Here is a 13,122-nt window from a genome sequence, read left to right on the forward strand (position 1 = left end):
AAAGGTATATTACCTAACATTTCCTTTTTCATACACATCAATAAACCATTGTCCCCCATCCTCCCAACCTCCTGCAAATACTCCTTAAAAAATCTTTTCCATCCATAATCTAATTCCCCATATAAATATTTACGTACCATTTTGACTCTAATTGCTGTTTTCCTCACATTTAAATCCACCAACTTCAAGCCCCCCTCCTCATAACCTGCAATCAAAGTTTTAAAAGCTATTTTCACCCCCTTCCCTTCCCATAAAAAATCAACTACAATTTTATTCATTTCAGATAAAACCCATTCTGGCATATCCAAAACATTCATTACATAAATAAAAATTGACATCAACAATGAATTTATGACAATTACTTTCCCTTTTAATTTCAAAGACCTCCCCCTCCACATATTTACCACCTTCCTAACTTTGTTTATAACCCCACTCCATGTCATATCCCTAGCTTCCTGTTCCTTCACCCCTAAAAACACACCTAACACCTTAAAATAATCATTTACCATTTTAAAAGGAAAAATCTCCTCATTAATCTTCCCAACATACATTATTACTGACTTCTCCATATTCACTTTTGCTCCTGAGGCTTTCTCATATACTTTAAAACACTCCATCACCCTTTTAACACTTTCCTCATCTCTAACTGTTATTGTGGTATCGTCTGCATATTGATGAATTAAACTAAAACCTCCTTGCGGAGTCTCTACACAATTTATAAAATGATCTTTTTTAAGGTATGCCGCTAAGGGTTCTACCGATAAAACATACAAGTAATGCTGATAAAGGGCACCCCTGTCTCACTGATCTCTCAAGAATAAAAGAATCTGTTAAAACCCCATTACATTTTACCCTACTTTTTGCCTTTCTATATAATAATTTTATCCATCCTATTATTCTATTTCCAAACCCATATTTTTCCAGTACCCTAAACATAAAATCATGTTCCACCCTGTCAAAAGCTTTATTAAAATCTATACTTAAAACAATTCCCCCTCTCTTATCGCTATTCATTTTATTTATCACATCTCTAAGTGTAATGATGGTATCAGCTATGTCTCTTCCAGGCACACTATAATTTTGTGTAGGTGCTATAATATCATTTAAAACCATCTTCATCCTATTCGCCAATATCTTAGCTAAAATCTTATAATCTGAATTTAATAAACTAATTGGCCTATAATTTTCTAATTTCATTTTGCTCCCCTTATTTTTATATAAAACCGATATCAGTCCTGTCACCATGGAGTCTGAAACAGTATTATTATCTTCCATATATTGATACACTTCCATTAAAATCGGTGCTAAAAAACTTTCATACATTTTGTAAAACTCTGCAATTAGTCCATCTACTCCAGGACTTTTATTTATTTGTAATCCCTTAATTGCATCTTTCACTTCATCCACTGTTATCTTCCTATCACATATTTGCTTTTCCTCAACACCAATTTGCACATCCACACTACCTAAAATCTCCTTTACACACTCTTCATCCACCTCCCCTTTCTTAAATAAATCCTTATAAAAATTCTGTACAGTTTCTAATATCTCAACATAATCATTTACCACTTCACCCTTTACATTTTCTATCTCACTAATATATGATTTCGTCTGTTTAGTTTTCTCTAAACCAAGAAAAAAAGACGTACATTTCTCCCCTTCTAAAACATACTTTGCCCTACTTCTAATAGATGCCCCCTTACATTTATCTATTTCACATTTGCTCAATTGTGCCTTTAAATCTAAAAACCTTTCAATATTATAAATAGGATCAATATCACATTTCCTCATTTCTTCATTCAATTTTGCTCTTAAATAATTTTCTTCTCTTGTCATCCTACTCCTTTTCTTCCTTGCATATCTAATACTAAAATCTTTTATTTTTTTCTTAACATTTTCCCACCACTGGCACTTATCATTCCCTTTTTGCTTATCCTCCATTTCATGTTCTATCAAAGATTTAAGTTGTATTCCATATTCCTCATCACCTAGATACCTTGCATTCATACACCACACTCCCCCCCCTTTCCCCTCCCTATCTAACCCCACCGAAAATGTTAACCCAGCATGATCACTAAAAGTTGTAAAAATATACTTAATATCCTTCATAAAATTCCTTAACCCTTCATTTACTAAAACCAGATCTATCCGTGTCTGTTTCAACTCCCCTAAAACCACCTGCCTTCTAGAAAATTCTCTCTTGTACGGATTCTCATCCCTCCATATATCAATCATTCCTTTTTCTATCATCATCTTCTTTAAAACCCCCCTAGATACATCACTTCTAAAAATAGCTCCTCTTGTCATATCCAGTCTATCCATTTTAACATTAAAATCCCCAACTACAATACAGTTTCCCTCACACCATTTTCCTATTTCTAAAAATAAATCTTTGCGCTCTATTTCAGTATTAGGCGCATAAATATTTATAATTCTAAAAACCCTACTCATATATTCAAAATCTACAATTAAAATCCTCCCATTATTATCATTATATATCTGTTTCACATTATCCACCACATCCTTCCTCAATAAAATAGCAACCCCACTTGAATTCCCCCTGCCATTGTTAACAAAAATAAAATCTCTCCATATTTTTTTTACTTCTAAAATACATACATTGTCCCAATGTGTTTCTTGCAGGCATAAAATATCCGAATTCTTCATTTTAACTATTCTTTGAAATTTTTCCATTGTTCTTAAACCATTCGCATTGATTGACATACAATTAACCATTCCAATAAATAATAATAAGAAAATATATTTTCTCATTTTCCTCTACCTTTTGTCATGTTTTCTTCCTTTTTCGTCCTTTTTCACCTCCAACGCCACTTTCCTCTTCCTGTAGCTTACCCTTGCTCTATCAATCTTTTCCATGTCTTCTGAATCTGAAATTGCCTCTAAATCCATCTCTTCCAACCAACTCGAATTCATCTTTCCTGTGCCTGTTGTGCTGCTTGTATCCATTTGCGTCTCCTGTATAGTTGTCAGCATCCCACTCCCCTCCACTTCACCTCCTTCCGAAGCACCCACATAGCCCGAGGCCCCCCCCAAAAACTGTGAGTCCCCAGTGCCTCCACCCATCCCACTCCCGTCCTCCTCCTGAAAACTCCCTCTTCTTATCTCTGAATCCATACTGCCTCCTATTTCCTCCGTCTTCTGTTCCATCTTTCCCCTCTTCTTTTCTCCGTCTCTCCTCCCTCCACCACGTCTTCTCCTCCATCGTCTTCTTCTACTCGGGGTGATACATCAGCCTCCACAAAAAGATCCTGGCTCCCCTCCTCATTCACAACCTCTCCACATTTGCACTCGTCAGCTCTCATGCGACATCCTTCGCAAAATGCCCTTTCCTTTCCACCTACACATTCTCTTGCATAATGCCCTTGCTTCCCGCACTTATAACATTTAAATTCAGGGCAGTCCTTCACAATATGCCCAGGCTGAATACAAAGCCTACAAACTCTGACCTGCTTATCATGCATGACTCTAAAGTACTCTCCACCTTCAAGCGTATCAAACTTTGTAGAGTACGGCAGTGATTTCACAGTATCAGTGAATTTGACTTTGCAGTATCTCGTGCCATCTGCTATATCCGTGCCTGGCCAAACTCTCCTCCTGATTTCAGAGACTGCTGATACACCCCAGCTACATAGCTTGCCCAATATAGCACTGTCTTCCATGTATACAGGCAGATTCATGAACGACACCACCACTTCCTTCACATTAATATCTCTCGCCAGTATCTTGGTGTCCTTTATTCGTATTCCATCCATTAGCCGTTCTTTTCCTTTTTCATTCCTCATCGTAACTTCATACTTCTTTTCTCCTTTCATTCGGCATCCCACCACCTCTCCACACACCTCCTTAATTGCTCTTAGTAGTTCCATTGTCGTCACTTTGTCTTCTCCTTCCAACTCAATTGCCACCGTGTATTCTTTTCCATATTTCATTCCTTCTTTATCTTCATTTTTCTTCCGTTGCGCATTTTCGTTGTCCTTTTCCATTCCGTTTGTCGTTGCCATGTTGTCCGTCATAATATATCAAAAAATGGGTCCAAAAAAGGCTCTCCCCCAAGCAGAAAACCTGCAAGGGGGAAGACTAACCAAACTTTAAACTATTCAACTGAAGAAAATAATAAATTATATTGCAAAAACCAATTAATTAACAAAAATAGCTCTCGAGCAAACACTCTCCAGCAAACACTCACTCACAGCTCAAAACTCGCACCTGTCGTCACTTCTCCAATCAGGATGGGCGTATTCAGGCTGGTATGGCCGTAAGCAAAGGTGCATCTCTTGGCACACCATATAAAGTCAAAGTGAGTCTGATAAACAGACATTGCATTCTCACCAATTAGATAAGCAGCTTGAACTTTGGCTCACTCAAAAAGTGGAAGAAATTACATATACTGTAGCCATCACTTTTTAGCACAGATAGTTGGATGAAATACAAACAAACCTTGCAAACATTTCTAAGCGAGGGCACATATTTCAGCCTTGTGGGAAAAAACGGACAAATACAATGACTTCTGACAAATACATCATCAGCAACAGTTTCCCATGCAGCTATCCTACTAGCCACAATAAATACACAAAAGCTCTGGATGTTGAAAACCTATTGCATTGTTCTGTGCTAAGGAGGAACGCATGTATGGACAATTTCATATTGGAAGCGCATGACACATCATGACCGGGGTGGGGGGGGTTAGAGTGGCTTCTCAACTATCTCCTGATTGAAGTACCAGCGTGGCATAAATACAATGCTGCATTTCTCAACATAATGTTTTGACAAAATGCCAACAATATTTTGCTACAAACAAATGTTTCCACCTTTCGATTGGTCCACAAAGTCTCCTTCACAACTGACTTCAAAGATCTCCATAAGCACAGTCAGTTGACTCAAGTCATCCTTAAGCCTGCTGCCAAGCAACGGTTTATCATTAACAAAGACATCAGGGTAAAGCGCAAACGAGCACTACCATAAATTTTGCAATTGAGATTCCCACATTTAGAAAATTCACAAGGGGTCAGCACAGCCAGAGTGGAATGGCTGAGCCCCACACCGGGTGAACCACCTTCTTGATCACAGCATCTCTTCTGCTTAGTGGAGGAAAAGTCTCTCCAGTGCCAACATTTTCCGCTAACGGTAACCACTTTGTGTTCTGATAATATCATATCACATCGACCTGCGTTAACTTCTTGCAACTATAGGGGGTGCTGTTCCGCATTAGCATATTTTGGTCTCCAAATTAAACGGCCTATTGCTCAATTCTTGATCGTACAATATGCATATCCTTACTAATATTGGATAGAAAACACTGTCTAGTTTCTAAAACCGTTTTAATTATGTCTGTGGGTGACCCAGAACTCCCTCTACAGCAAAAATCCTGACATGACTTGCGAAGGTCTGAGAATTATCCTCTGATCTGGGTTCAGTTTTAAAGCCTGTGTATATCCTATGGCTGGAATTGAACTGCACCCGCCTTCCCCTGGATGTCAGTAACCAATGAGAAGTGGAATGGTCTGTCTGCGTAGCTGTCCGAGGTTATAAAGCCGGATGGAACGAGAGTACCTTTCTTTGTCTCGTTCGTCATGGCGCCTGGCAAGAAGTCAGGATGAAATTTTGGAACGCTCAGTTATCGACCAGAGATGTATCCGTCTGTAATTTAATTAAATATAGGTGTTAGAAACATCATAACGATGTTATTTGAAACCGATTTATATCAGTTTATGCGAGTATAGTGCTATTTTTCTGAATTTCCTTTGTATCTAGTTTGAGGATTTGGACATGTGTGTGCGACATAGCTAATGGTAGCAGCTAGTTCCAAAGGTGAAGAGGACGTTTTACAACAAAGCAACTATTCTTTTGAAGAAAAGACACATTGCCCAAGATACTGATGGAAGCTCGTCCAAAAGTAGGAACTATTTATGATGTTATTATGTATTTATGTGGAAAAATGTCATAGTGTTTGCGCGCCACTTTTGCAGGCACTGGTCTGGCTGCAACGCACACTATATGTCTAGTAACGTTAATTTTAAAAATCTAACATAGCGATTGCATTAAGAACTAATTTATCTTTCGATTGTTGTCCAACTTATATTTTTTTGTCAAGTTTATGAATAGTATTTTTATAAGAATAGGCGCTAATCCAAAATGGCGCCGGCCAGAATACATGCAATGTTTGTAGTGATTACATAGTATAACCACGATTTGTGCTGCTAAATATGCACATTTTCGAACAAAAGCTATATGCATTGTGTAATATGATGTTACAGGTCTGTCATCTGATGAAGTATATCAAGGTTAGTCAAATTATATATCTTTTGTTGGGTTGTTACGATCGCTAACATTTACAGCTGGTAAATGCGGTTGTGATTCTGGCTATTGTGGTACGCTCATATAATGCTATATTGTGTTTTCGCTGTAAAACACTTAGAAAATCTGAAATATTCTCTGGATTCACAAGATCTGTGTCTTTCGATTGCTGTAGGCTGTCTATTTTTCTGAAGTGTTTTAGGATGATTCTTTTGGTAATTGACGTCGGTCTCAGTAATTATTCCGGCTGCTTCCAACGCTATTTCAGATTGCAGCTGCAATGTAGAACTGTGATTTCTACCTGAAATATGCACTTTTTTCTAACAAAAACTATCCTATACCATGAATATGTTATCAGACTGTCATCTGAAGAGGTTTTTTCTTGGTTAGTGGCTATCAATATCTTAGTTTAGCCGAATTGGTGATAGCACCTGAAGTAGTAAGAAACTGATGGAGTTAGAAAAGTGGTGTATTTTGCTAACGTGTTTAGCTAATAGATTTACATATTGTGTCTTCCCTGTAAAACATTTTAAAAAACAGAAATGATGGGGTTATTCACAAGATCTGTATCTTTCATCTGGTGTCTTGGACTTGTGATTTAATGATATTTAGATGCTACTATTTAATTGTGACGCTATGCTAGCTATGCTAATCAGTGTGGGGGGGGTGGGGGGTGATCCCGGATCCGGGATTGAGGTTCGGTAAAGGTTAAATGCCGTTTAGGAATGCACTTGCACACAGAGTAGTGAAAAAGTAGTTTATTTTGTTTACTAGATTATATCAGTGAACCACTATATTCCCATCATGCAACACTGTCGAAAAAATCACCAATTACTTTTTAATATCTTAACCTATCTGATATCACAAATGTTTGCGATATGACGAAATACAATCACATTCAGACACACACACACACACACACACACAGACAAATGCATGAAACCAATTGATTTATTATCGATAACATCTCAGATTCTCTTGTGCTTTTGATTTACTCCATAAAAGAAGGGTTGTAATTCCAACATGGAAAACACAGGGCCATCAGACACCAGTCCAGTTCTACTCCTCACCAGCATTATTTCCTTTGATCATTTGAACAGGGCGAGGGAGCACAGAGCACACACAAGCTGCATTCAGTAACAATATTCTTATTTGTCTTATAAATAAAAGGCAGTTGCTCCCTGACAACACAAGGAACTTTGATCGTATTAAAAGGGCAGGGGAGACTAGCCCATAGAAGCTGCATTTAGTCAATTCATCATCAAATGCTTACTACAAGGCAGTGTTGCTGATGAAATAATGCCACACCCCCTAGTGGACAAAAGGCTTACAGCACCTGGTATTCCCAGGCGGTCTCCCATCCAAGTACTAACCAGGCCTGACCCTGCTTAGCTTCCGAGATCAGACGAGATCGGGCGTATTCAGGCTGGTATGGCCGTAAGCAAAGGTGCATCTCTTGGCACACCATATAAAGTCAAAGTGAGTCTGATAAACAGACATTGCATTCTCACCAATTAGATAAGCAGCTTGAACTTTGGCTCACTCAAAAAGTGGAAGAAATTACATATACTGTAGCCATCACTTTTTAGCACAGATAGTTGGATGAAATACAAACAAACCTTGCAAACATTTCTAAGCGAGGGCACATATTTCAGCCTTGTGGGAAAAAACGGACAAATACAATGACTTCTGACAAATACATCATCAGCAACAGTTTCCCATGCAGCTATCCTACTAGCCACAATAAATACACAAAAGCTCTGGATGTTGAAAACCTATTGCATTGTTCTGTGCTAAGGAGGAACGCATGTATGGACAATTTCATATTGGAAGCGCATGACACATCATGACCGGGGGGGGGTTAGAGTGGCTTCTCAACTATCTCCTGATTGAAGTACCAGCGTGGCATAAATACAATGCTGCATTTCGCAACATAATGTTTTGACAAAATGCCAACAATATTTTGCTACAAACAAATGTTTCCACCTTTCGATTGGTCCACAAAGTCTCCTTCACAACTGACTTCAAAGATCTCCATAAGCACAGTCAGTTGACTCAAGTCATCCTTAAGCCTGCTGCCAAGCAACGGTTTATCATTAACAAAGACATCAGGGTAAAGCGCAAACGAGCACTACCATAAATTTTGCAATTGAGATTCCCACATTTGGAAAATTCGCAAGGGGTCAGCACAGCCAGAGTGGAATGGCTGAGCCCCACACCGGGTGAACCAGCTTCTTGATCACGGTATCTCTTCTGCTTAGTGGAGGGCAAGTCTCTCCAGTGCCAACATTTTCCGCTAACGGTAACCACTTTGTGTTCTGATAATATCATATCACATCGACCTGCGTTAAATGCCGTTTAGGAATGCACTTGCACACAGAGTAGTGAAAAAGTAGTTTATTTTGTTTACTAGATTATATCAGTGAACCACTAGATTCCCATCATGCAACACTGTCGAAAAAATCACCAATTACTTTTTAATATCTTAACCTATCTGATATCACAAATGTTTGCGATATGACGAAATACAATCACATTCAGACACACACACACACACACACACAGACAAATGCATGAAACCAATTGATTTATTATCGATAACATCTCAGATTCTCTTGTGCTTTTGATTTACTCCATAAAAGAAGGGTTGTAATTCCAACATGGAAAACACAGGGCCATCAGACACCAGTCCAGTTCCACTCCTCACCAGCATTATTTCCTTTGATCATTTGAACAGGGCGAGGGAGCACAGAGCACACACAAGCTGCATTCAGTAACAATATTCTTATTTGTCTTATAAATAAAAGGCAGTTGCTCCCTGACAACACAAGGAACTTTGATCGTATTAAAAGGGCAGGGGAGACTAGCCCATAGAAGCTGCATTTAGTCAATTCAGCATCAAATGCTTACTACAAGGCAGTGTTGCTGATGAAATAATGCCACACCCCCTAGTGGACAAAAGGCTTACAGCACCTGGTATTCCCAGGCGGTCTCCCATCCAAGTACTAACCAGGCCCGACCCTGCTTAGCTTCCGAGATCAGGCGAGATCGGGCGTATTCAGGCTGGTATGGCCGTAAGCAAAGGTGCATCTCTTGGCACACCATATAAAGTCAAAGTGAGTCTGATAAACAGACATTGCATTCTCACCAATTAGATAAGCAGCTTGAACTTTGGCTCACTCAAAAAGTGGAAGAAATTACATATACTGTAGCCATCACTTTTTAGCACAGATAGTTGGATGAAATACAAACAAACCTTGCAAACATTTCTAAGCGAGGGCACATATTTCAGCCTTGTGGGAAAAAACGGACAAATACAATGACTTCTGACAAATACATCATCAGCAACAGTTTCCCATGCAGCTATCCTACTAGCCACAATAAATACACAAAAGCTCTGGATGTTGAAAACCTATTGCATTGTTCTGTGCTAAGGAGGAACGCATGTATGGACAATTTCATATTGGAAGCGCATGACACATGTAAGAAATTGTAATAGATACTGGAAACTTGTTATAACAACTTCTCAACATAAGCTATCCTTTGTACAAAATGCACCCACCCCCTCTTTTCTCTCAGACTCATTCTGCTTTCATCAGATACCAACCACAGACACACACACACGCAGAACAGGCCCCTGCAACAACAACACGCATACACATTCTTTTCAAGGTTGGGAATCGAAGACAAAGAACAATGTTAAGAGCCAATGGAACGTCGACACCAGGCCCGAACAGGACTACCCACGACCCAGATCGACCAATCCGACGAACAGACTCCCAGAATATACATACGTCATATACTGTATAAATGAACTGTACAACATGTTTCGGGCCTCCCTTCCGACGGTTCCATACGAGCTAGACGAACGGGGCCGTGCAGCATGCTTTGCCAGATATCTTTACCTTTGAATAAACTGCCTTTACTATACCTTATCCACCTCGTCCAATGTCTCAACTTGGCCTCCTGTGTCCAATAACGATTTATCAACAAACTTGGTAGCAGAGGATGGTTTGTTAAAACCTTTGAATTCGGTCCATAGAAAGTTGATAAGAGAAGAGACAAGTTGGAGAAAGATTCCAGAAGGAGGGGTGACCTGTAATCAGGAGCCATCGGGGATTCAACTCGCCTCAGGAAACTGATCAAAGAGCTCGACAATTAAAGGTAAGCAGAGCCTGTTAAATCAAAATCTGCATATTATATTATAGTCAATACCCAAATTAAGATCAGTGTTACTGAGCGTGAGTATGAATTGCTGTTAAATGAATGTGAAATTGTTATAAACCTAAGGCATTGTGTAAAGATATATGTGAAGTATAAGATCAAGTCGAATTAGTAATCTGGAACTAGTTGAATTGTTGTTCAACTAGGAGTATCGGTGAGAAATCTAAGCTTGATGAAGTGTTGAAATGTAATGTAATGTGTTCAAGTCGTATTAGTAATCTGGGGCTAGTGGAAATGGCACCCCACTAGGAGCATCGGTGAGAAATCTAAGCTTGACATTTCGGGATTCAAGTCGCATTAGTAATCTGGGACTAGTCGAACTATTCTTCGACTAGGAGCATCGGTGAGAAATCTAAGCTTGAGCTAGGAGTAATGGTATTAAACCTGAACTCGCCAAATTAATGTGAGTGATTGAACATTCCACGAGACTGATTGTTACTAATTACTGATATTCTAAATTGAGGCTGTGTTAAAAGTGACCGCCGAGTCAAAAAGTTTAGGCCGTTTTGCAGCCGCCGGGCTGGGTGATGACTTGATTTTTCCCTCTTGTGGTGTTGGTAATTCCTTAAGGGCTAGAATTAATTTGACAATTATTATAGAAGCGCTAGAGTTTATTACTATATTGTCCCAAAAGGACATTTCTGAAATATTTTGGCAAAATATTTAATTAATCGAATAAGTGAAAAACAATAATAACTTTTGGGAAAAAGTTCCTAAAATTATTATTCTAATTATTTTAGAAGCGCTAGAGTTTATTACTATATTGTTCCAAAAGGACATTTCTGAAATATTTTGGCAAAATATTTAATTAATCGAATAAGTGAAAAACAATAATAACTTTTGGGAAAAAGTTCCTAAAATTATTATTCCAATTATTTTAGGAGCGCTTGAATATACTAATATATTGTTCCAAAAAGATATAGCTGAAATATTGTTGGAAAACGGAAAAATAATTCATTGAATATACGGCAATAAAATTCTTTGTGTACGAGGGTGGGACACAAGAGATAGGTCTGTGTCAGCACCAAGGATACTTCGCTGGTTTCGACCAGTGACGGGCTAAGTATACTAAGATAGTAATAGACCCAGACATAGCTTAACGACAAAATGGCCACGACCACCGTCCCCAAACACAAATTCAATGAATACTTAGATCAGAGAATAAAGGACAGAGCAGGGGGAAAAATACAGTATAAAACAATAAAGAAGGTGTGGGAGGAAGTGAGGCTAAAATGGACACAGGCAGGTTACCTTAGTGGAGCTGCCCCATCAAAAGGGCAACTCCTCACTATGGAGAAAGAACTAGAGGAAGCAGTGAAGGAAGGGATAGAAAGTGAAGTTGAAAGGAATAAGAACCACTTATTCAAAAAGGAAGGTACAAAACATAGGGAAAGAGCAGAGGCAGAACTAAGAATAGGAACGTGGGCAATTGAAGAAACAAGAAGAGCACTCCCATACAAAAAACCTGACATGATGGGGGTGGTCACTGGAGCCCCAACTGACACCAAAGAGGGTATGTCCAACAATAATGACACCTCACCTGCCACCACAGCCGCCCCATCGGCCCCAACCCATCTATACCCGGAACTGCCACAGGGAGAGAAAACAACACCACCTCCCTATTCCCAAATACCATTCACCCACCTCCCTCAAAACCCTTTTCTGACCCCTGCTGTGGTACAGGCACCGGTGTTTGTGGTGCATGGAGGACACCTAAAAGGTAACATGACTTTGGGGATCCAAGAAGGGCAACTCATGTGTGAAGAGAGAACTGATCATCGAGAAAGGGAGGAAAGGGATAGATCTCACACACAAGGACGTGGTGAGGGTTCGAAACCAGCCTCACTACAGGGACATGGTGGCTCTCTACCAACCTACCCACAAGGACGGGGTGGTGGGTCTCAATCAGGCCCTTTGAAGAGAGAAGACAAAGATCTGATTCAGTTTTCTTCCACTCCAAACCCAGACTGGTTTAGAAGCAGAACACGGGGGGATAGTCAAACAGTCACTGAAGGGTCATGGTCGCCACCAGGACAATGTTCCTCTGGGGCCTCATTAAGAGGAATCCCCAGCAAGGACGATGAAGGTGAGAACAGATCAGGACAAGATGAAGAGGAGGTGGAGCGAGACATCAGGGACTCAGTGGCACTGGCCAAATCTATGTTAGAAGATGCTGAACGTGGAGGGGGCTCGTTCCATATAGAAGGAGTAATGATGGGGAAGGTGACGGATTTGATCGAACCTATCAGACGGTCCGTACGTCTCAGGGAACAGAGCAGCAGGGGTGTCTCGTCCAGGGCAGACTGGGATCCCCAACATGGAGGACGGGGAGGGTCAGAGATGCAGATGCCGTTGAGACCCACTCCCACTCCGCATGAAGAATACCAACCCTGGAAAATGACAGACCTTACCACTTTGATGGGACAACTACCCAGCCTGCATGGGGGTGCCTCTGCATGGCTCCTCCAACTGCAAACACTGACTTCAGGTCTACGGCTCTGTCTAGGTGACATGAGGGCCCTTCTGGCTAGAGCAACAGACCATACCACCATGACTGCTCTGATAAGAGATGCAGATCTTGCC

At 40.0% G+C, this 13,122-nt stretch overlaps 2 non-coding genes and 2 pseudogenes across 2 annotated transcripts; all 4 read right to left on the reverse strand.

The window, feature by feature from the left end:
• Positions 1 to 4,957: 4,957 nt before the first annotated feature.
• Positions 4,958 to 5,107, reverse strand: LOC120042101 (annotated as a pseudogene).
• Positions 5,108 to 7,639: 2,532 nt separating this feature from the next.
• Positions 7,640 to 7,758, reverse strand: LOC120042079. The gene has a single exon (XR_005476024.1). It is a non-coding gene; the product is annotated as a 5S ribosomal RNA (ribosomal RNA).
• A 671-nt stretch (positions 7,759 to 8,429) lies between these two features.
• LOC120042106 lies at positions 8,430 to 8,579 on the reverse strand (annotated as a pseudogene).
• Positions 8,580 to 9,276: 697 nt separating this feature from the next.
• LOC120042078 lies at positions 9,277 to 9,395 on the reverse strand. The gene has a single exon (XR_005476023.1). It is a non-coding gene; the product is annotated as a 5S ribosomal RNA (ribosomal RNA).
• Between the last annotated feature and the right edge of the window lie 3,727 nt (positions 9,396 to 13,122).

Source organism: Salvelinus namaycush, unplaced genomic scaffold (genome assembly GCF_016432855.1).
Source record: "Salvelinus namaycush isolate Seneca unplaced genomic scaffold, SaNama_1.0 Scaffold610, whole genome shotgun sequence".
In the NCBI taxonomy this organism is placed as follows: Eukaryota; Metazoa; Chordata; class Actinopteri; order Salmoniformes; family Salmonidae; genus Salvelinus; species Salvelinus namaycush.